Source organism: Pristiophorus japonicus, chromosome 17, assembly GCF_044704955.1.
Source record: "Pristiophorus japonicus isolate sPriJap1 chromosome 17, sPriJap1.hap1, whole genome shotgun sequence".
NCBI lineage: Eukaryota > Metazoa > Chordata > Chondrichthyes > Pristiophoridae > Pristiophorus > Pristiophorus japonicus.
The window spans coordinates 27,353,299-27,377,403 of record NC_091993.1 but is presented as its reverse complement, the minus strand read 5'-3'; the positions used below and the strand labels follow the sequence as shown (position 1 = coordinate 27,377,403).

The 24,105-nt window shown below is 42.2% G+C and overlaps 1 protein-coding gene across 8 annotated transcripts in view; it reads left to right on the top strand.

The window, feature by feature from the left end:
- pias1b (protein inhibitor of activated STAT, 1b) overlaps positions 1-24,105 on the top strand; it is a 174,693-nt gene that overhangs the window by 75,770 nt on the left and 74,818 nt on the right. The window lies entirely within an intron of this gene.

Below are 24,105 nucleotides of genomic sequence, written 5' to 3'. Positions count from 1 at the left end.
GCTGAAGTGTGAAGCAAGGACAGACATCGATGATTAAGTCCAACACCGCCTCCAGTGCAGCCTTCGGTTGCCTGAGGGAAAGGGTTTTAGGGGACCAGAATCTCAAACCCGGCACCAAGCTCATGATTACAGAACAGTAGTGATACCCGCCCTCCTATATGCTTCAAAGATATGGACTATGTACCATCGGCACCTCAAAGCACTGGAGACCTGCCACCAACACTGCCCCCGCAAAATCCTGTAAATCCATTGGCAAGGATAGCCGCACCAATGTCAGTGTTCACTCTTAGGCCAGTGTCGAAGCATTGACCATGCTCGATCAACTCCGATTGATGGGCCACATTCTTTGCATGCCTCAAAGCCTCCTTGAAAAAATGTAACATTCCCACCGATTCTTGGGAATCCCTGGCCCAAGGCCACTCAAAGTGGAGGAGAATCATCTGAGAAGACGTCAGTCACTTCGAGTCTCTTCGTCGGGAGCACGCGGAAGCCAAGCAAAAACAGCGGAAAGAGCGTACGACAAACCAAGCACCCTACCCACCCGTTCCTTCAACCACCGTCTGTCCTACCTGTGACAAAGTCTGTAGATCCTGCATTGGTCTGGTCTCATCAGTCACCTTAGAACTCATTTTAGTGTGGAAACAAATCATCCTCGACTCCAGGGGATTGCCTAAGAAGAAGTATTATTAGATTGCAGCAATGGCCTCTTATCAATGATTTTCCAAAGTCGAGTTACGGGGAATCTTTGGTCAGCTGCATCTGAGTGACCTATTGTTTGATTCACCTAAAATAAAACTTCCATTTTTGTAGTCCTTTCTGTTTCTCACAATATATCGTTTCACATGGTGAGTTTCAGATAGCTTCTCTGTAAAGTGCAGAGCAGCAGTGAGATGCTACCCCTACAGGCAGGGAGAGAGAATCCAATGGCAAATCAATCCTCGGCATTCTAGGACACCTTATACTAGCTGGTTCGGAAAGGCCTGAAAACTGGAAGTAAATTACTTGACAGACCTAGAGCAGGAATGATTAGTGCAGAGGGGAATGGAAGGAGTGGTGTAAAATTTGACACCAAGGTGAGATCAACTAAGATAAACACATGTAGCTGGTACCAGTACTTTCCTGTTGCTTGCAAAAATGTGAGTGGTTCTGCACCTGAAAAGCAAAATTCAAGTATCATTATAACTTTTTAAATTATGCTAAAAGGACATATGTAAATATGTTCTCTTCCTCCCTTGACCCCCCCCCCCCTCAAAAAAAATCTTCTGATGAAAGCACAGGAGAGGATTGTGTGTGCTTTTTTTCTACCTCCTTCTTGGTTTATTGATTTCACTTTTTACCTCTGAGTCAGAAGGTTGTGGGTTCAAAGCCCACTCCCAAACTTGAGCACATTATCTCGTCTGACACCCTAGTGCGATGATGCACTGTTGCAGGTGTTGTCTTTCGGAAGAGATGTAAGCTGAGGCCCCCTCGAGATGTGTGTCAAAGATCCCACGGTACTATTTTAAGAGATGGGAAATTCTCCCCGTATCCTGGCCAACATCACTAAAACAGATTCTCAGGTCGTTACACCTCAAAAAGTACTTCATTTGCAGTGAAGCACTTTGGGATGTCCTGAGGTGGTGAAAGGTGCTATATAAATGCAAGTTTTGTTTGTTTCTTTCATTTGGTTAAGCCCCTCTTGCCCATAACTTCAAAATGTGACCACGCACGCACACCCCACCCCTCCCTCTTGGATCGCTTTTGAATATAGTACATGGTTCCATCTACATCTTTTGATTGTGATTCTGTAAGAAGCATTGTTTCATCAAGGTGGGAGGCGCTTTCATTCATCTATTTGCACCTCATTCTTTCCTTTTTGCATCTTAGTCACTGTTGCTGTCTCTTCAGTATCAGAATCATAGAAGTTTACAGCACAGAAGGAGGCCATTTCGGCCCATTGTGTCTGTGCCGGCCAACAAGAGGATGTCCAGCCTAATCCCACTTTCCAGCTCCTACTCTACGCAGCTCAGTATTTCTGCAAACAGATTACTAGTTAGCCATGACGCAAGAAGAACCTTCTTGCAGAAATGTAGGTAAATACAGTACCAACAGGAAACTCAATTATCAAATTTTTTGATAGCTTTTAAATTGTAGATGTTCAAAAGTTATATTCATTAAAACTTGCTGGCAGCCTGAAAAATAGTGTTTAAAGCAAATAATCCTGGGTATGTTATCTAAAAGGATGTTGTATCATATTTATTTCCAGTGATCTTACCAAAGTTTCCAAATACTTTACAATTTGACTAGATCACTGTTTTGAAGGTGTCAAAGACTTTTGAAAAGCTCTTGGACTTTTGGTAAATGTCAGAATTACTTCTATTTTGAGATGTATTTGTTTAAATTATTTGCTATTGACACATATACTGACATTTTTGTCTGAAATGTTCAAAAAGTACTTAGTGATTTTAATGGTGATTTTAATGAATTGACTGCTAAAATCTTTTTGTCTTCTCTCTCTGAAGATGAGATGAAAACATGTCAGAAGTGTTCAATTGCAGCTTTGTGTAAATCATTAGCTCTTGATTAAGCTCTGCACATCCTACCAATGTGGTTAAAAATTACACGGAATTTACAGCACAGAAACAGCCTATTCGGCCCAACAGGTCCATGCCGGTTATGCTCGACACGAACCTCTTGCTACCCTTATTTCATCTCGCCTTATCCTTTCTTCCCCCATGTACTTACCTAGATTCTCCTTAAATGCATCTATGCTATTTGCCACAACTACTCCATGTGGTAGCGAGTTTCACATTCTAACCACTCTCTGGGTAAAATCGTTTCTCCTGAATTCCTTATTGGATTTATTAAAGGCTATCTTATATTTTGACCCCTAGTTTTGGACTCCCCCACAAGTGATCCATGTCTATCCTATTGAACCCCTCAATATATTTAAAGACCTCTGTTAAGCCACCCCTAAGACATCTCTTTACCTAAGAACATAAGAAATAGGAACAGGAGTAGGCCATACAGCCCCTCGAGCCTGCTCCGCCATTCAATAAGATCATGGCTGATCTGATCATGGACTCAACTCCACTTCCCTGCCCGCTCCCCATAAACCCCTTATCCCCTTATCTTTGCTAGAGAAGAGAGACAAATTGGCTTTGTTTGATTTAAAACTGAGGTTTAAAATTTGTTAAATTGTCCATTCTTCAGCTCGTATTTCTTGCTGTGCACAAATTCAGAATCGTAACAATTACAGCACAGGAGGAGGCCATTTAGTGTCACTACATAGTCACCTTCATGCAAACCTTGCAAGGCTGTTCAAAGGCCAACTGCCTCCCTATTTAAAATAAATGGTGCCATGCAGTGTCTGATCTGAGACTGCTTGAGAGTATAATTCCTCAGCATGAGCATCAAATTCACTGGATGAACAATCAACACAAAAACATTAATGGGATAGTACTGCAATTATGTAAAGGATTATGATATGAATGATATCAATGAATTACAAATGTTGAACACAGAAATTAATTTCTTGGTGGTTACAAAGATAATCTACAGCGTGTTGATTTTTAAGTAATTGGGGACTGTCCTAACATCCTCCAGATGTGATAATGTGATTGCCAATAGTAATTCCCATGAGCAGCCAAGGATGCGCACTGTGTGTCTGTTGCAAGCAAACTCTCCAGTTTTGGGGGATCTAATTACTGTAAAACTGCTCGTATTTGTACAAGTGAAGGTTTTGCAATGGAAAACTGCAGTATTTGTGAAATTTCAAAATCCCATTACTTACTGTGCTGCCCACAGACTATCAGACCTCAGTATTTGTAGTACAGTAATACTTTTGTGGTCTGCTCGCTCCGTGCAGACCATGAAAATCTTCATCTTAAATCTAAGTAGTTCTGCAGTAGTTTTAGCGTTTCTAGTTGCCCAACTCTGTATCGACCACCTGATTTCACAGGCTGTAAATAACAGACGAGGTAGCCCCCTTGTCAGTGATGATGATGATGAAGAGGCTCTCCATATGGCACTAGGCTTCCTACTGTTTTTAAAAAATATGTATATTTTCTATTTTGGCCCAATTTTTTTCCCCCATGATTCAAAGCTGAAATGATCCAACCATGTATTTCTGAACGGTCGCCTCAAAAGCTGTATCAGAATCTCCAAACTGCACAAGACATTTCTCCGATACCTTGTTTAGTGTTTCAAATGGCCGATGGGTTCAGCCAAATTAGTATGCTGCTTGCAAGCTCATGATGTCTGACATTGACAAATTCAAAGTCCTGGCCGGGAGACTCCCAACTTGAATCCTCTGGACCTTTGAAAGCTACTGTTGCTGTACAGTAAGGGGCTGCCAAGTTGAACAACAGAATAAAGCACAGTGTGTTTGAGAAACATGGTGTTTGCAGTCAAAAATATAGGACAGATTTGTGTTGGGAATCAGTGGTGCTTGCTTGGCCCTTATGTAGTTTGAAAGCAGTTAAGCATTTCGATGAAATGTAATTGATATCCCAGTTGTGTGAAATTTGCATACTGTGGAAAAGCACCTAGTTATAGAATTTGATCTTCCAAGCATCAGTTATGTCGAGAGAGTTTGAGCTGTGCAACACTGGAGTGAAGTACTGATGGTGGGAATAATTTAAGGGGCTAAATTGCATACATCCATTTGAGCAGAATATGTGTGCTGACTCTCTTAAATGCTTTTATAATGTCCAGTTGTTTCTCTCCTGTGATCTTCATGCATCATTTTCCGCTTCTTACTTTTAAGGTGTTGGGCTTAACAGTGGAATGCAGAGACCCATTGGATATTGGTGGAACTGTACTGAACCGGTTAGCTATATTTTTACTTCAATGAAACTGGCTTCCTTAACCCAGCTTATTCATGGATCCACATTTTTTGTGGGAGGTGGGTACCAATGCCTCAGTTTTAAATCAAACAAAGCCAATTTGTGTCTCTTCTCTAGCAAAGATAAGGGGTTTATGGGGAGCGGGCAGGGAAGTGGAGCTGAGTCCATGATCAGATCAGCCATGATCTTATTGAATGGCGGAGCAGGCTCGAGGGGCCGTATGGTCATCCGAGCCTGGGGTGTGTATACTGCAGACTGCAGGTGATAGAGACCGACCCCTATATTTTCAGTCAGTTCCACTCCTGTAGGTGTCTATTAGTCAGAAACCTTGCTTCTCATCATGTTTGCATTGGGGGAAGTTGAGATATTTGTGTGCAACTTCAATTTGCGGAAGTTTCTTTGTCGGGCCATTTCCTGAAATGGAAGTTGGATAAATTGCATTTGCGATAAATAGATATTTCTTCAAACCTGGCATTGAAACACTTAAGACTGCAGAATATTTGGGTCACATCAGGAGTAATCTAGTTTGAACCCAGATAAATTTCTGGCAGAGGGTGCAGTGTGAAAACTGGACCTGATGGTTCAGTTATTTCCTACTGCCAAAGGTTTCCTTCATATATACTCGTACATAAAGTCGTTCTTTAATATGTACGAGAATACCGTGACTGCAACAAGATAATGCAGACTATGTAGATTTTTCTTTGCTCGTCAAAGGAAATGCCATTCAGATTGAAGATTTTCAGACTTGCATATTACAGTAATCATTTGTTTCACAGCCCTAAATCAGAGGGACTGTAAGATTTCTGTTCTTCCCTCTTTTTCCTCACCTGAATTTGTGCTGACAGCTCATTTGCTAAATGCACTTCCCTATATGGCAATAAACCCCACAGACTCTAAAGTTCCTGCATTCGATATGTCGAGTTAGCTGATCTCAGTCAGGATAATAGGAGTGTTATGATTAGCTCCTGCACCACAGGGAAATCAGCCCGAGTTCCCAGCACTGGAAAGTGATGTATGTGGATAATGGGCAAGGATAGAATGTATTTAACTGTGATGGTACCTGTGGTCAGATAACCTGCCGACATTCAATTCATCTCGTGCGTGAAGAATGGCCGCTTTGAGATGCTGCAGGGGCTGATGGAACTGTACCCCATCGTGAATCAATGCTTGAGAAGAGGACAGCAAATTGGGAGGAACGAGCACTTGTCATGCCTGTGATATATTTGTATGAATTATCTAATAGCACATTAATAGCTTATGGTTGTCTAACAAATTAAGCTATTTATCATGTATGTAAGTGGCATATTCTATTTATAATCCAGTTTCTACAGAGTATTTTTGTTACCCAAGAAAATATATTGCAACTGTTTTGATTTAATTTCCTCCAGTATTTCTCATTTATTATAAATTTAATAAGCTGGCATAACGGGGGCAGAAAAGCGGCATCTCTTGTGGTTGCTAAGCAGACGTCTAAAAGAGCATTTCATAATTGCTTAACCTTGCGTGGCCTGAGATCTCAAAATAAGATGTTGAAACAAGCTCGAGCTTTTCTAATATATAAACCGAAAATGCTGCAGATGCTCAGCAAGTCGGGCAGCATCTATGGAAAGAGTAGCAGTGTTAACGTTTCAGGTCTGTGTCCCTTCACAATGGGAAAATGTTACAGATGTAACAGGTTTTAAGCAAGTACAGAGGCAGTGGAGGGGAGGCAAGAACAAAAGGGAAGGTCTGTGATTGCATGGAAGGCAGGAGTGATTAAATGACAAAAGGGGTGATGGTGCAAGGCAAAATGGGGTGTCAATGGGACGAGTAAAGAAACAAAAGATGGGTCTCATCATCATAGGCAGTCCCTCGAACCGAGAATGACTTGCTTCCACGTCAAAAAGTTCACAGGTGTTTCAATGATGGACCTAAAATTTCAGGTCCGAACTAAATCTTGAAGGGTGGAAGATGCCTGTGCTTGGATTTTTTTAACGTGTGGTGACCGTTGCACACCAGCCACCACACGGGCTTGACAGAACTAGGTCTTGGTCCAGTAGCAAGGATTAACCAAGACGACTGGATGGTCTAGAAAAGATGGGTCGAGAGTAGCTGTAAATGGCAACTGCAGCACCTGCTGCCTGAGAAATTGGGAGCCGTGGTTATGGTCTGAAATTGTTAAAGCTCGATGTTGGGTCTACAAGACTGTAAAGTGCCAAATCGAAAGATGAGGTGCTGTTCCTCATGCCTTCGTTGAGCTTCATCGGAACACTGTCGGAGGCCGAGGACAGAGAGATCAGAGTGGGGCAAGTGGCCGGAAGCTTGGCATCACGCTTTCCTACCTGTTCCAAATGCAGCCAGTCCTACATTGTGATGCAGTTGCCATGTTACACACACCATTATGATGTCATGGGGTCCAACACTGTCCTTTTCTTTTGAGAACAGTGCAGCGGGGCTCAGTCCGGAATGAGTTTACTATCCAGGAACACATGGAAGGCATAGTGACGGAGAAGTTGCTTTTTTGTGTATGTTTCTGTCTGAAAGATTTTCTGTTGCCTTCACCTATAGCCCTTGTACTAAACCACATGCATCTTTTTGAATCGAAGTGGTCTGCTTGTGAGGTTTCAGCAATTTCTCGTGCCCATTTAGGAAGCCTAGTTTGTGACCAGGTTTTTATGAAAGTGGAAAAGTCAGTGGACTTTGATAGTAGACCCTTGCAATGTAAATGTGCCACACTGGTTAAGTGTAGCTTGAAAAAAAAATGTAAATATTTATTTGACGGTATTAGACTACCAGCATAAATATTGCTTGGAGAGCACGGTTTGCAGGAGGTAGGTGAGTATGTGGTTGGTGGCACCTTTTCCATCCATTTACCTCTTCCATCCCCTCAAAAACCCTATTTTGACTATTGTGATCTTAACAGGATTGAGTTTAATTAAGAACATATGAATTAGGAGCAGGAGTAGGCCATACAGCCCCTCGAGTCTGCCTCACCATTCAATAAGATCATGGTTGATCTTCGACCTCCACTCCACTTTCTCGCCCAATCCCTATATCCATTGATTCCCCTAGAGTCCAAAAATTTGTCAAGATCAGCCATGAACATACTGAACAACTCGACATCCACAGCCTTTTGGGGTAGAGAATTCCAAAGATTCACAATCCTCTGAGTGAAGAAATTCTTCCTCATCTCAGTCTTAAATGGCTGACCCCTTAGCCTGGGACTAGGCCCCCTAGTTCTAAACGCTGCAGCCAGGGGAAACAACCTATAAGCATCTACCCTGTCAATCCCCTTCAGGATCTTGTATGTTTCAATGAGATCACCTCTCATTCTTCTAAACACCAGAGTGTATAGGCTCAATCTCTCCTCATAGGACAACCCTCTCACCCCAGGGATCAATTGGGCAATCTAGTGAACCTTTGTTGCACCGCCTCTAAGGCAAGTATGTCCTTCCTCAGATAAGGAGACCAAACTGTAACCTTTAAGGACTTTTCTGCATCATTTTAAAAATGCTGACGATTGAACTCTGTGCTCTCAAGGGTACTTTAAAAAATGTTAAAATTGAAGTTGCTGTTGTAGGCCAAAGTGATCCCTGCCAGGAGGTGCAAGTGTTCGGCCATCGGGTGAAGGTAGGATTGTTGTCAGCTGTGATGCCCATTATAGTCAAATAGCATTTGCTGAAAAACTAAGGGCTCTGAAAAAAGACTCGATGAATTAGAAAGTAGTGATTAGGTGATGCACAGTTTGGGTTTTAAAAGTCTGCTCGTTTAGGTTCACACCTGAAAGATGACCACTGAAATATCAGAGTGCTGGTGACCAATTTTCCCACTAAACTATACAGCCTCGCAATGGTATGGAGGTTTTGCACAGGCCGCACACCGGCTTTCCAATAGAAATAACTGCGCATGCGCGGAAATTTGAATGGGCCAGTTAAAGGGACTGTGCACGAAAAAAAAATTGCAGGCAACATTGCTGATGACTCCGGGCCCATATCCTAGCAAGAATCTGCTTTTGGAGATGAAGGAAGAAAATGAGGGTGGGTGGAAGAATATTCACTGCTCTCTTGTCTTTCTCCATGGAAGATTGAACTCGATCAGACTGCAGGAGAGTCATAGAATCATAGAAGTTTACAGCACGAAAGGAGGCCAGTTTGGCCAATCGTGTCCGTACCGGCCAACACGAGGCTATCCAGCCTAATCCCACTTTTCAGCTCTGGGTTCGTAACCCTGCAGGTTACGACACTTCAAGTGCACATCCAAGTATTTTTTTAATGTGGTGGGGGATTCTGCCTCTACCACTCTTTCAGACAGTGAGTTTCAGACCCCCACAACGCTCTGCGTGAAGAAATTTCCCCTCAAATCACCTCTAAACCTTCAACCAATTACTTTAAAGAGAACATGCTCTGCATGCTCACAGGAGTTTTACTCTGTTTGAAAGTATTTTTAATCTATCATGGGCATGATTATGAAAGCAATTTTCCTAATTAAGAAATATCCCTGCTCTCCCAATCACAGAGCTTATTAACGAGCAGAAACTTGTGATTTTCTATGTTTTTAATCTTTTATTTTTGTCACAGTATAGATTAAACAACCATACAACCATACCATTCCCCAACTGCCCCCCCCCCCCCCCCCCGGCCACGGCAATCTTCTGGGCATCAATTGAAGCTCATCTAGTTCCACAGGCATCCACAGCCTTGAAGTGGACATTCTTCACGTGTACCTACACAGCTAATTTTGGTAATCAACTGTGGAAATTATGGTAGCTGAGACAAATCTCGGTGTTCAGAGAATTGCACATTCCTCTTCCACATACCAGTGATCTCTCCTCCCTCCCCCCCCCCCCTGGCCTCCCCACCCCCAAATCCCACCAGACTAAGATCTACAACACAGGCCAGCTATTGAACCCACATCTTCTGGGCTCAATGCTACTTTACCACACAGACAAACACTAGTAGTTTAGTGTGAAGTGCAACCCTGAAAACACTCCGAGTAATCACTCTTTCTGCTGAACTCTGATTACAACCCTGGGTCTCAGTATAACTTGGCCTGTCAATCATCCTTTAGACACATGGCCAAACCTAATGATGCTGTTTTGGATTGGAAGTTAGCTCACCTTGGCTTTCAGAATATTTAAAATTTGCTTGGTTTATATGTCCATTGAACCTTATTGAGCAAATAAAGTGGCTTTAGGCTAGTTTGTTCCAAGCAAAGTATAAGATTTCTTTGACGGCGCCTCCCAAACCTGTGACCTCTACCACCGACAAGGGCAGCATGGGAACACCACCCAAGTCACATACCATCCTGACTCTGAAATATATCGCCGTCACTGGGTCAAAATCCTGGAACTCCCTCCCTAACAGCACTGGGAGTACCTTTAGCACATGGACTGCAGCAATTCAAGACGGCAGCTCACCACCACCTTCTCAAGGGCAATTAGGGATGGACAATAAATGCCGGTCTAGCCAGCAATGCCCACATCCCGTAACTTAATTTTAAAAACTGATTCCCTGCCTTGTGGCTATGATAGACTATGCAAGGTTAAATGATTTTATAAGGACTATATTATATACCATGTAACACAGAATGCATTAATCTGCTACTAAGTAAACTCTGGGTGTTGTCGTCATTTTTCTCAATCGTAAGTTAGAGCTGTGGCCTTTTTAAATGTGTGTGATTGGCAAGGCAACTGAGGTTCAACAGGAAATATGCACTAGATGTGCTGTTTTTATGATATAATTAACCTTTATCAATAGTTTTATCTTGTGCACTGAATTGATAAACTTGATTCAAAAACATTGAAAGAAACTAGCTCCCTTGAATTTTAGAGGTAATACGTGTCTTTTTTTTCTTTTTGTAGAGTGTTTTGGGGATTTACCTGTCAATCCTAGTTGTCTAGTCCAGAGTATATGGAAGGCAGCATTGAAATGTGCAATGCTGTCCTTATTCTGTTTCAGAAACATCAAAGCTTTGCAAGGACATTCTACAATTCCTTTTATTTAGAAAAAACAGCAAAGATGTTCAAAGAGAATTGTCTTTTTTTTTAAACAATATACATATGGAGAAATGTGAAGTTATCCTCTGACAGGAAAAGTACAAAAGCAGAGTATTTTTTAAATGGTAAGAGATTGGGAAATGTTGGTGTTCAGAGGGACCTGGATGTCCTTGTACATGAATCATTGAAAGTTAACATGCAGGTACAGCAAGCAAATTAAGAAATCAAATGGTATGCTGGCCTTTATTACAAGAGGATTTAAGTATAAGAGTAAAGACGTCTTCCTGCAATTATAAAGGGCCCTGATGAGACCTGGAGTATTGTGTACAGTTTTGGTGGTCTTACCTAAGGAAGGATATACTTGCCATTGAAGAAGTGCAATGAAGGTTCACCAGACTGATTCCAGGGATGGGGGGCTTGTCCTCTGAGGAGAGATTGAGTAGACTAGGCTTTATATTCGCTAGCATTTAGAAAAATAAGAGGTGATCTCATTGAAATATACAGCATTCATACAGGGCATGACAAGATAGATACACGGAGGATGTTTCCCCTGGCTGGGGAGTCTAGAACCAGGGGGCACATTCTCAGAATAAGGGGTCGGCCATTTGGAACTGAGATGAGGAGAAATTTCCTCACTCAGAGGGTGGTGAATCTTTGGAATTCTGTACCCCACAGGGCTGTGGAGGCTCAGTCGTTGAATATATTCAAGACAACGATCGTTAGTTTTTTGGATATTAAGGGAATCGAGGGATATGTGGATAGTGCAGGAAAGTGGAGTTGAGGTAGAAGATCAGCCATGATATTGAATGGCGGAGCAGACTCGAGGGGCCGAATGGCCTATTCCTGTTCCTACTACTTATGTTATATTTGTCTAAATATATCTCGTGATTTCTTCAAATTTACCGTTAGCATATGTGATTATGCAGCATTGCCTTCTATACAAATACAATAGGCGTTGCATTACACAAGTACTTTATCTTTTCAGGTTAATTTGTCTACATTAATTTTTGGGGGTGAGTTCCCAGATACCTGGGTGCTTGGACCTAACTATGCCAACAGTAACTAACTGTGGTAGGAATAGATTGCAAATGCTAATTAGTTTTAGAGTAGATGTCTCGAAAGCGTATTACTGACTTTTCAATCTGATATAACATCTGTTTTATTTTTTGCTAATTACCTCCTTTCCTTCTCCTGAAGACGAAGCGTCTTGTTGGGTTACATTTGCATGAGTACCACTCTTGCCCAAGTGGTCATTCTTCATGTGTGATTGTTGACAGTAAATATTGACAGGTTATTTAAGAAGTCTTCCTCGATTCCGAGGGACTGCCTATGATGATTTAAATGTGGAGAAGTGCAGAGCTGAGCCTGATCCTGTCCTTGCCCAACATTCACGTCTATGCACCATCCAGCAGAGACCCAAGTAGGACCAGAAATCCAAGCTGTTTTGTCTCCTACATAGCCCAGTGTTACTATGATCAGTCCTGATGCCTGTAATGCTGACCTTGTTGAGATCAGGTAACTCAGCAAAGAACAGGAATTGAAACTGGGACTTTTTGGGCTATTTGAACGCTGCCTTTACCAGCGAAGCCATTGCGGAAAGTTAGATCTGTTATTTCAGGTGTAGAGGCGCTATCATTTTTCTTTGTCTTTAAGCATTCTGTAGTTGCAATGCCGATGATGATCCCAAATAAATGCCATCCAGATATTATCTTTCATCTTTTTGATAGCCTCTAATACTTCTGGTTAGTGTTTAAGAGGATTAACAATTCAGATCTTGGGAGAGACTAATTTTTTTTAAGCATATATATCTTGCAATTTTTGCCTGTCAGAGGGTTGTGATTCTTTGGAATTCTCTGCCCCAGAGGGCTGTGGATGCTTAGTCTCTGAATATATTCAAGGTTGAGATAGATAGACTTTTGGAGTCCAGGGGAATTAAGGGATATGGTGGAAAAGTGGTGTTAAGGTCGATGATCAGCCATGACATTGAACGGCAGAGCAGGCTCGAGGGGCCGTATGGCCGACTCCTGCTCCTATTTCTTACGTTCTTATGTTTTCACACTTCACCCTTTCTTCAAAATTCCATCCCTCCTAATAGCTCAAACAAATATGCACAAGCTTAGACAATGTTGACAGGCTATTCTATGCTTGATCCTGTCCAAGCCCATTATCAAGGTACATACACTTTCAGGCAGGGACCATTGCATCGCCATCCTTCCTCACTGCTTTCACAGCTACTGGCCTGGCTACGGGAGCAAACAGCATAATTCAGAGATCTAACTTGGGACATTCTTCATTTGTAGAGCTCAACACACCATGCATAACAAATGTGACACGGCAACATTTCAGAAACCGAAGACTGTGGTAAACTATGTAGAATAATTAATGACATTTGACCTTTATTGCACACCTCATAAGAGCTGAGACTCTAAGCTATATTACACATTTCAGGGAAATATACTGTTCTATCTGAAATACTGGACACAAGTAGTGTTTTCACCATCCACTTGTACGGGCATCTCTTCAATGGTGGGTACATAACCAGTATGTGATTACAAGAGTTGAGATGGAGAACTACATAAACTGTTCAATACCAGATGTGCTCTGAGCATTTCACTGTGCATGGTGATTTTTTTTCTTTAATAAATCCTTCATGCTCTTTCACTTCACTGTGCCAGCAGTGAAAAATATCTGGGTAGGAGTTAATTGGATCACAACCTCTTGTTCTTTTTAAAATCTTTAATTCTCTGAATTATTCTAACTTCCTGTTATGCTGTAACAAGAGCTGATTATTGAGGGGGGAGGGGAGGGGAATGGAGTGAATGTCAAATTAGTGTGTGTATGAGTGGTAGCACAATTGCTCACCAAAGTGGTTAATACTTTTGCGTCATAACTGCTTCAAATACATACAGATGTGGCAGTTTAAACAGTTCTGTATCTGATGCACTATGCAAGATTAAAAAAAACAATATTGAGGGCTGGCTGGTAGCCGTGAGTTAGACACTGGCATTTCACCTCTGATCTGTATGCCCCACCTCAATTTTAATTCTTATCCTTGTTTTCAGATCCCTCCGTGGCCTCGCCCCTCCTTATCTCTAACCTATTTCAGCCCTACAACCCTCCAAGATCTCTGTACTCCTCCAATGCTGGCCTCCTGGGCATCCCCAATTTTAATTGCTCTACCATTCGTGCTTTTAGCTGTCTCGGCCCTGAGCTCTGGAATTCCCTACTTAAATCTCCCTTCCTCTCCTCCTTTAATATGCTCCTTAAACCTACCTCTTTGACCAAGCTGTTTGCCATCTGTCCTGATATCTCCTTCTGTGGCATGGTATCAAATTTTGATGCTCATCGCTCTTGTGAAGTGCCTTGGGACATTTTGCTACATTAAAGGCGTTATATGAATGCAAGTTGTTCAAATTTGGTCCAGACTAATGGGTTGAAAGTCTCCCCTTTCTGTTGCCTGCAAGAGTCCAAAGTGGAATTGATTTTGGCAATTTTAATCAAGTTCCCAGTGAGCATGGACTCCATCACATAGAACTGTGTGGATTCTGCACTTGTTGGCATCTTCATTTAGAGGCCACAGGTTGCTGGCATGGGAAATGAAAAAATATCCTACTAGTGCAGTAGCGGGTAAAAAAACATAGAAACATAGAAAATAGGTGCAGGAGCAGGCCATTCAGCCCTTCTAGCCTGCACCGCCATTCAACGAGTTCATGGCTGAACATGAAACTTCAGTACCCACTTCCTGCTTTCACGCCATACCCCTTGATCCCCCGAGTAGTAAGGACTTCATCTAACTCCCTTTTGAATATATTTAGTGAATTGGCCTCAACTACTTCCTGTGGTAGAGAATTCCACAGGTTCACCACTCTCTGGGTGAAGAAGTTTCTCCTTATCTCGGTCCTAAATGGCTTACCCCTTATCCTTAGACTGTGACCCCTGGTTCTGGACTTCCCCAACATTGGGAACATTCTTCCTGCATCCAACCTGTCCAAACCCGTCAGAATTTTAAACGTTTCTATGAGGTCCCCTCTCACTCTTCTGAACTCCAGTGAATACAAGCCCAGTTGATTCAGTCTTTCTTGATAGGTCAGTCCCACCATCCCGGGAATCAGTCTGGTGAATCTTCGCTGCACTCCCTCAACAGCAAGTATGTCCTTCCTCAAATTAGGAGACCAAAACTGTACACAATACTCCAGGTGTGGCCTCACCAAGGCCCTGTACAACTGTAGCAACACCTCCCTGCCCCTGTACTCAAATCCCCTCGCTATGAAGGCCAACATGCCATTTGCTTTCTTAACCGCCTGCTGTACCTGCATGCCAACCTTCAATGACTGATGTACCATGACACCCAGGTCTCGTTGCACCTTCCCTTTTCCTAATCTGTCACCATTCAGATAATAGTCTGTCTCTCTGTTTTTACCACCAAAGTGGATAACCTCACATTTATCCACATTATACTTCATCTGCCACGCATTTGCCCACTCACCTAACCTATCCAAGTCACTCTGTAGCCTCATAGCATCCTCCTCGCAGCTCACACTGCCACCCAACTTAGTGTCATCCGCAAATTTGGAGATACTACATTTAATCCCCTCGTCTAAATCATTAATGTACAATGTAAACAGCTGGGGCCCCAGCACAGAACCCTGCGGTACCCCACTAGTCACTGCCTGCCATTCCGAAAAGTCCCCATTTACTCCTACTCTTTGCTTCCTGTCTGACAACCAGTTCTCAATCCACGTCAGCACACTACCCCCAATCCCATGTGCTTTAACTTTGCACATTAATCTCCTGTGTGGGACCTTGTCGAAAGCCTTCTGAAAGTCCAAATATACCACATCAACTGGTACTCCTTTGTCCACTTTATTGGAAACATCCTCAAAAAATTCCAGAAGATTTGTCAAGCATGATCTCCCTTTTACAAATCCATGCTGACTTGGACCTATCATGTCACCATTTTCCAAATGCGCTGCTATGACATCCTTAATAATTGATTCCATCATTTTACCCACTACTGAGGTCAGGCTGACCGGTCTATAATTCCCTGCTTTCTCTCTCCCTCCTTTTTTAAAAAGTGGGGTTACATTGGCTACCCTCCACTCGATAGGAACTGATCCAGAGTCAATGGAATGTTGGAAAATGACTGTCAATGCATCCGCTATTTCCAAGGCCACCTCCTTAAGTACTCTGGGATGCAGTCCATCAGGCCCTGGGGATTTATCGGCCTTCAATCCCATCAATTTCCCCAACACAATTTCCCGACTAATAAAGATTTCCCTCAGTTCCTCCTCCTTAATAGACCCTCTGACCACTTTTATATCCGGAAGGTTGTTTGTGTCCTCCTTAGTGAATACTGAACCAAAGTACTTGTTCAATTGGTCTGCCATTTCTTTGTTCCCCGTTATGACTTCCCTGATTCTGACTGCAGGGGACCTACGTTTGTCTTTACTAACCTCTTTCTCTTTACATACCTATAGAAACTTTTGCAATCCGCCTTAATGTTCCCTACAAGCTTCTTCTCGTACTCCATTTTCCCTACCCTAATCAAACCCTTTGTCCTCCTCTGCTGAGTTCTAAATTTCTCCCAGTCCCCAGGTTCGCTGCTATTTCTGGCCAATTTGTATGCCACTTCCTTGGCTTTAATACTATCCCTGATTTCCCTAGATAGCCACGGTTGAGCCACCTTCCCTTTTTTATTTTTACGCCAGACAGGAATGTACAATTGTTGTAATTCATCCATGCGTTCTCTAAATGTCTGCCATTGCCCATCCACAGTCAACCCCTTAAGTATCATTAGCCAATCTATCTTAGCCAATTCATGCCTCATACCTTCAAAGTTACCCTTCTTTAAGTTCTGGACCATGGTCTCTGAATTAACTGTTTCATTCTCCATCCTAATGCAGAATTCCACCATATTATGGTCACTCTTCCCCAAGGGGCCTCGCACAATGAGATTGCTAATTAATCCTCTCTCATTACACAACACCCAGTCTAAGATGGCCTCCCCCCTAGTTGGTTCCTCGACATATTGGTCTAGAAAACCATCCCTTATGCATTCCAGGAAATCCTCCTCCACCGTATTGCTTCCAGTTTGGCTAGCCCAATCTATGTGCATATTAAAGTCACCCATTATAACTGCTGCACCTTTATTGCATGCACTCCTAATTTCCTGTTTGATGCCCTCCCCAACATCACTACTACTGTTTGGAGGTCTGTACACAACTCCCACTAACGATTTTTGCCCTTTAGTGTTCTGCAGCTCTACCCATATAGATTCCACATCATCCAAGCTAATGTCTTTCCTAACTATTGCATTAATCTCCTCTTTAACCAGCAATGCTACCCCACCTCCTTTTCCTTTTATTCTATCCTTCCTGAATGTTGAATACCCCTGGATGTTGAGTTCCCAGCCCTGATCATCCTGGAGCCACGTCTCCGTAATCCCAATCACATCATATTTGTTAACATCTATTTGCACAATTAATTCATCCACCTTATTGCGGATACTCCTTGCATTAAGACACAAAGCCTTCAGGCTTGCTTTTTTAACACCCTTTGTCCTTTTAGAATTTTGCTGTACAGTGGCCCTTTTTGTTCTTTGCCTTGGGTTTCTCTGCCCTCCACTTTTCCTCATCTCCTTTCTGTCTTTTGCTTTTGCCTCCTTTTTGTCTCCCTCTGTCTCCCTGTATAGGTTCCCATCCCCCTGCAATATTAGTTTAACTCCTCCCCAACAGCACTAGCAAACACTCCCCCTAGGACATTGGTTCCGGACCTGCCCAGGTGCAGACCGTCCGGTTTGTACTGGTCCCACCTCCCCCAGAACCGGTTCCAATGCCCCAAGAATTTGAATCCCTCCCTGCTGCACCACTGCTCAAGCCATGTATTCATCTGCGCTATCCTGCGATTCCTACTCTGACTAGCACGTGGCACTGTTGTAGTCTTATGTTGGGCTGAGGTATTTTGTGCATAGTAGAAGGAATTGTAATTTGCATCTAACCATACTATACCTGATGCTGACTGGGTGCCAGAGTGGAAAGTCTTGTATTTCCCCAAGAGCACAATTCACAAAAAACCCCACACAAAATAGTGTGAGCACCACTGAGTTAGTGTAATGTGCATTATATATGCCACTGTCAGTTCCAGATTCTCATGCTCCAGTGGTCTACCTGCTCTGTCTCTTCCTTCAAGCTTCACAATGCTAATAGGAAATTAAATACGGAGAAGAAAAGAAAGGGAAAACTAATACTGGAAGTAGGAAGGTTTTTAGAAAGGGGTACTAGAGATGTTATCAGAATTTCATGCAGCATAGTGGTTAGTGAAAAGGTTCAGACGGCTTAACTTGCAAGTGCAAGTAGTTCATCAAGTCTTCTGAATCCATTGTTAGCGCAGAGTAATTTCAGGTCTGTTAACTAGCAGTATCTTGTAATGTGTGTTTTCATGTGTTTTTTAGTTTTCGTTTCTTTGTTATCCACCTCACAAACTTCCATGGCTTTATTATTGTGACATCTTGGAACTAAGTTGTGTTTTGCAAAATTTCTGATTGCCAGTTAATTACCAGGAATTTTATTGCTTTCATGTTGAGGTCCACTCTTCTAGGGAGTCGGTATTATTCAGTACACATTTGAACAGAACATTTTCAGACATTGATGCTGAAAGGTATTTTTAGTTTTAACAAGGTTGTGTAGTTTTTCTGGTCCATTGCTCACTGGACAAACCAGAATAGAACACTCTTTGCTAATACCTATAAAATGCAACATCCCCACCAACCCGTGGGAGTCCCTGGCCAAAGACCGCCATAAGTGGAGAAAGAGCATTTGGGAGGGCACTGAGCACCTCGAGTCTTGTCGCCGAGAGCATGCAGAAATCAAGCGCAGGCAGCGGAACGAGCGTGCGGCAAACCAGGCTCCTCATCCACCCTTTTCTTCAACCGCTGTCTATCCCACCTGCGACCGGGACTGTAATTCCCATATTGGACTGTTCAGTCATCAAAGAACTCATTTTTAGAGTGGAAGCAAGTCTTCCTCAATTTCGAGGGACTGCTTATAATGATTAGTTGGGATTTCATAACCAGTAAAACCTGCTACCTCTTGTATATTGGCCAGCTTCCTTTTCCTCACTCCCTATAAATGGGGTCAGTGGGCTTTGGGTAAGTCTCACCCAAATGCACTATTTTCTTGAGATTCTACGTCTTAATGTTATGTCTGTCAGTGGCCACTTGAGTTTTATCTGCCTACTTTCACGTCTTTTATATTGACGAATTGATTTGAACTTCCATTTTTAGGAGACCTTTAGACTTTAAAGGCAAACTTAAAAAGCCACAATCTAGTGGAAAGGTTGAATGTCACTGGACCTGACTGTTCGCCCTTTTGTATGTTCTTAAACTTAAAAGATCAGGCGAGTTTTACATTTGACATGATTGAGAATTTTCAAATCAAGTTGAATAAATGTGGTTTGTTAATTCTATTACCATGAGTTGCAGAAGAATCCTAGCTTCAATGAGATGGATTTACCACAGAAGAGATTAGGGTAGAGAGAACGAAGTGTTTGATTGTATATTTCTGCCTGTAATAAAATATATTCAAGGGTAGCATAATTGACACACTGAACTTTCACCTCTGGACCTTGGGTTTGAATCCAAAATAGATTGATGGGTTGCAGGCCTTTTCTGCATGCTGAGATGAAAGGAGATTGGGAAATCTCCACCCAGTTCCTAGTTGTCTTGGGCCTACAATTTGTACTAGATTGACACAGGGTTGCTGATGTGAGAAATGCAGGTTGGAAGAAATCACACTGGTGCAATTAAGAGGTGCTTTTCTGAGTTTGGGCTGAGGCAAATTGTTCAGCAAAGTAAAGTCTGTGCTTAAATTGGGAGTGCAAAGTAGAAAGTATTAACTTCCCCAACAGTAACGCCCTTCGCCCTGAGCATAAAATTCACAAAATAAGTTTAAAATTCTGCATACATCAGAAGTGTGTGCTTCACCTGCATGTGAACCTGACTATTCTTGTCAGCTGCTGAAGGTGATTCAACAAAACTGGTCCCATTTTGCATGTATTTTGATCAATCCTAAGGTATGCTGATTCTGGGGAATGTTCATTGCTACCTTTACACAGTTCCAGGACTGAAACAATTCCTATTTGTCCATCCTGAGACGTCAGAATAAATAAAAGTAATTGTTTTGCATTTTGTAAATATTAGAGCTCATCCCAAGCCTACGTCCCCGAGCTCCGCAATCACATTTGTAGTGGTGAATTATTACTGCCGACTCCTGCCTATTTCCTGTTCTGGTCACCTTTTGAAGTGGTAAGAAAGGCATGCAAGTGCAATGTTCTCTTCCTCATGTTGTGAACTGAAAAAGAAGCAAGTCATTTTATTTAACTGAAAGAACATGCACATTTGGAGAACCGTTCTTGTCTCTTCAGACTGATATGAAGAGGAGCTATGTTTTAAGCAGGTTCCATTATCATTTGAAGCCTGAGGTGGGCTCGAGATGGCTGTGGTTTTCTCCCTCCTGTTGGTAAAAAGCGTCCTGCAGGGTAAAGGGACAGTTTCTACCTCCCAGTTGTGGTTCTCAATTTATTCAGTTTAATATTAAAGACACTATTTCAGTATTTTACATCAGAAATTATTGTGGCTCAGAATAGAATAAAAAATTGTAAATGAGAAGTGTAGGTTTCTAGCTGTGAACATGCACAAAATGCTTTGCAAAATGGAAATAATGCATTGAAGGCAAAGCTAGACAAGTACACTTGGAATAGAAGGATATGTTGATTAGAGTTAGATGAAGTATGCTGGGAGTAGGCTCGTGTGAAGCATAAACACCAGCACAGACCAGTTGGGCCGAATGGTGTGTTTCCGTGATGTAAATTCTATGTTTAAAAAAAATATATATGGCTCAACATGACTAGCAGAATTTTGTTTTGGAGAGAGTGAAGACTGAATTCTGTAACTAGAATTTGAGTTTAGGAGTATTTGTCTAATGCTTTAAGCTTGACTGGATGGGGAGGATAAACACTCACTTTTTCACTAGTCCCGATACTATTAACAAAATGGTGGTTGTGTTATCCATTATGTCTGCAGGAAACTGGAAGTTTGACCATGAACCAGACTTGTGTTTTTTCGTGTCCTTCCTTTTCTGTTACTGCCAGGGTCTTGATGAAAAATTAGGCTGTGTTACAATATATATGGAAAATGTAGGTGTTGACTGAAATACTAACTGTGAAAAAGCAGAAACATCATGACTTTTCTTTTTCATCTTCAGTAAATCACTGAAATTGGAACTAGTGCATCTCCTGAGGCACTGCTCGTGGGTCTAAGGCTGAGATGGGTTGTACACCCTCACAGCCGTTCTCTACTCAAGTTGCTCTGTCTGTCCAGGTGTGCTGTTGTGCCACTTTGTCCATCTCAGTCTTTTCATAAAGATATAAATATTTAAAAATGATCGTTGTTTTGGTGCATCACAGTTTGGCCAGTGATGTCACAGCAGGACAGACACATTGCAGCAACACCAGTTTCTCCAGAAACGCTCACTGGCATACCAGTCACAAATAGATTTTTCTGACAAAGCAAAGAAGGGCGTACAACATTAAACACTGTTGGTTGGTCTCCGCTTTGGATTTATGAACATTTGTGCAGATTATTGCATTATAAACTTGATGAATGCCTGCCGCACCTGAAATCCACCTCGACTGTCAATTGGTGCAGAGTCTTGACGGTCATTGAACAGGATCGATTATTGGGATTACAAGAAAGCAACAACGGCAAAAAATGTTTCTCAAAAGTAGTGCCACATTTTAAAAATATTTGTACCTGTATATACATTATAAATTTGAAAGTAATGCAGAATCTGTATTTTAATGCTAATGTTCTGGTCTTGAGTGTACATTAATCTTATAATGCTAAAAATCATTCAGGAAATTGAATTTGTTTTGGCAACCAAAGTCAATTTGTGCACAGAGTGCGTCATATAGTTTGGAGCTTGTTCATAACACAACAGAGCCTAATGGCAAGGCTGGGTAAAACTTGTTACACAGCTTTCATAACTGATCACCACTACAAGGTGCATACAAATCTGTTAGTATAAAAGTTGTTCTGCTAGATCTGTGATGGTGGCAGATATGTTGAACATGCAGAGATGCTGCTCATTTATCATACTGTATATCCTCTTTAAAGGTAGTCCACCGTTGTATTGTGCCTTCCTGCTGCCTGTCATTTTATCTGTGAAAAAGAAGTAACCACAATTGGTGTGACAGTATTGACTATTCCATGCTGTATTTTTCCAGTTTAATTAAACTGCAGCTTGTGCATTATATGTGATAAAGCTGCAGGTGCTTGCTGCTGCTGTACACCTGGAAACCGGCAATGCACACTTTGTTACAATAATGCAGTTACTATAGGTACGATGTCTGAAATCCGGAATCCTTGGGACTGCATCCGTGCCTGATTTCAGGTTTTGTCGGATTTTGGACACCTCTGCTCCTCGCTGCTCGCCGATTCCCGCTGCACCCCCCCCCCGACTCTGCGTTTTCTACCGGTTTCCTCGCTGCCCGATATTGCCATCTTGGCCGCCTCAAAAATGTCCGTTTTTTGGACAATTCTGATTTTCGGAATTCCGGATTCGGGATGTTGTACCTGTAGTTACAGTTTATTTAAAAGATTTATTTTTCAAAAATCAGTCAACAGGAATAGTTTGGAAAGGAAAAGCAGCAAAAAGTAGAATCTTACTCTACTGTATAAACTACAAATAGGACTGTTTTTCCTAACCCTAAAAGAGAAATCTGTTTTGAATCTTGCATCCAAAAGTATATCCTGTAGCAGTTTAATCTGGCAAACTTGTGAAATTTGGTCATGCAGTTGAGTAATTTCTATGTTGATAGCCAATTATTGTGAATACGGATTCTTTTTCCCTCAATCTGTTTCAGCGAGTACACTGACACACGAACACCTTGCCTTTTCTGTAAAGGACCTTAATTGAAGATTCTCCGGCCGGGACTTGTCAAGACAAAGGAACATTCTCAATCAGAGCCTGTTTACCTTCCCCTGGACAAGCTCCTTTTCAGCACGAAAAGCACAGTAGATATACATTTTCAAAACAGAACACATTTGATTAGCACTTGGTCTATCCAATCCCTTTCTGCCCCCCCCCCCCCCCCCCCCGAGTACGTCCAATGGCAGGCAAGAAAGTCTCCCAATTAGGGCTGGTGTCATGGTGTCAGGTAGGTTAGTTATAGCTTTGCTACACTGTCTTCCCTTATCAGTAAAGAACCCAATTAGTTTCTCTTCCTTATCAGTAGAAGCTATTACTTTTCCCTTCCTATCTAGAATTGCTTTCTTTCTTTGTGCTGCTTGGGCTTTCTCATGACCCGTGTCTAACCTCAACTTCATCTCTTGGTAACCCCTTTTTTTTCTGTTGATTCTGCAGTTGTCTGTATCTTGACCATTTCTTTAGCTATTTTCCCTTGATTCCCTATCTCCATCCTTTTGCCACCTTCTCTAGTCATCTACCACTTTCGCAACCCTTTTACACATTCTCATTCCCCCCTTATCATTCCATGATAATCCTGGTGCTTATTCCAGGAGTATCGCGTTTAGCCGTGCGCACTCTCTTTCCTGATCCTCCTTGTTGTCTGTGAGTCCGCCTCGAGCCTCTTCGCAAGGTCTTATCAATGTCTGTTTAGGTTCTCACATCGTATCCTGTCGGAATATTATTGACTTGATAACTTCTGGAGCCTTGGTACAAGGCCGAAGAGAGGCCTTTTACCTCCTTATGGGTCAGTGCAGGAACCAGCACTTTAACCCTTGTCCCACTGGTACCCCTAATGCCAAATTTTTCTCTTACATTTCCCCCCTTTTGGCCCTTGGCTATACGCCAAGCTGGCCATATTTCCCAATAACTATCTCCCTGTAGGCAAGTTCCAGATAGGTTCGTTCACCTGGGTGGCCATCTCCCAAGCTTCGGGACCTCCTGAAACCTTCCCACAGAGTTTATATAAGGTAAGTCCTTCCTGTAGGACTGCTTAAATTTTCCTCCCTTATGGCCTTAATCATAGTGCGTGCCCTGACTTATCGTTTGGCCTGTTTAATTCGTGCGCATGTTAATCCCATCATGACAATCAGAACCAGACCCTGTATTACTACAAGTACATGTGATAATATTCAAATTCACCCATGGATAAGAATAAGAAGTCCAATGTCCCACAGCTTTGAGTACCAGGGCTGATCAGCCAGCATTGCGTTAGTGTCTCTCTGTAAGTTGTCTATTTCTTCCATCAGCCGGACATACTGTCGTCTTTGATTCTGAATTCCTT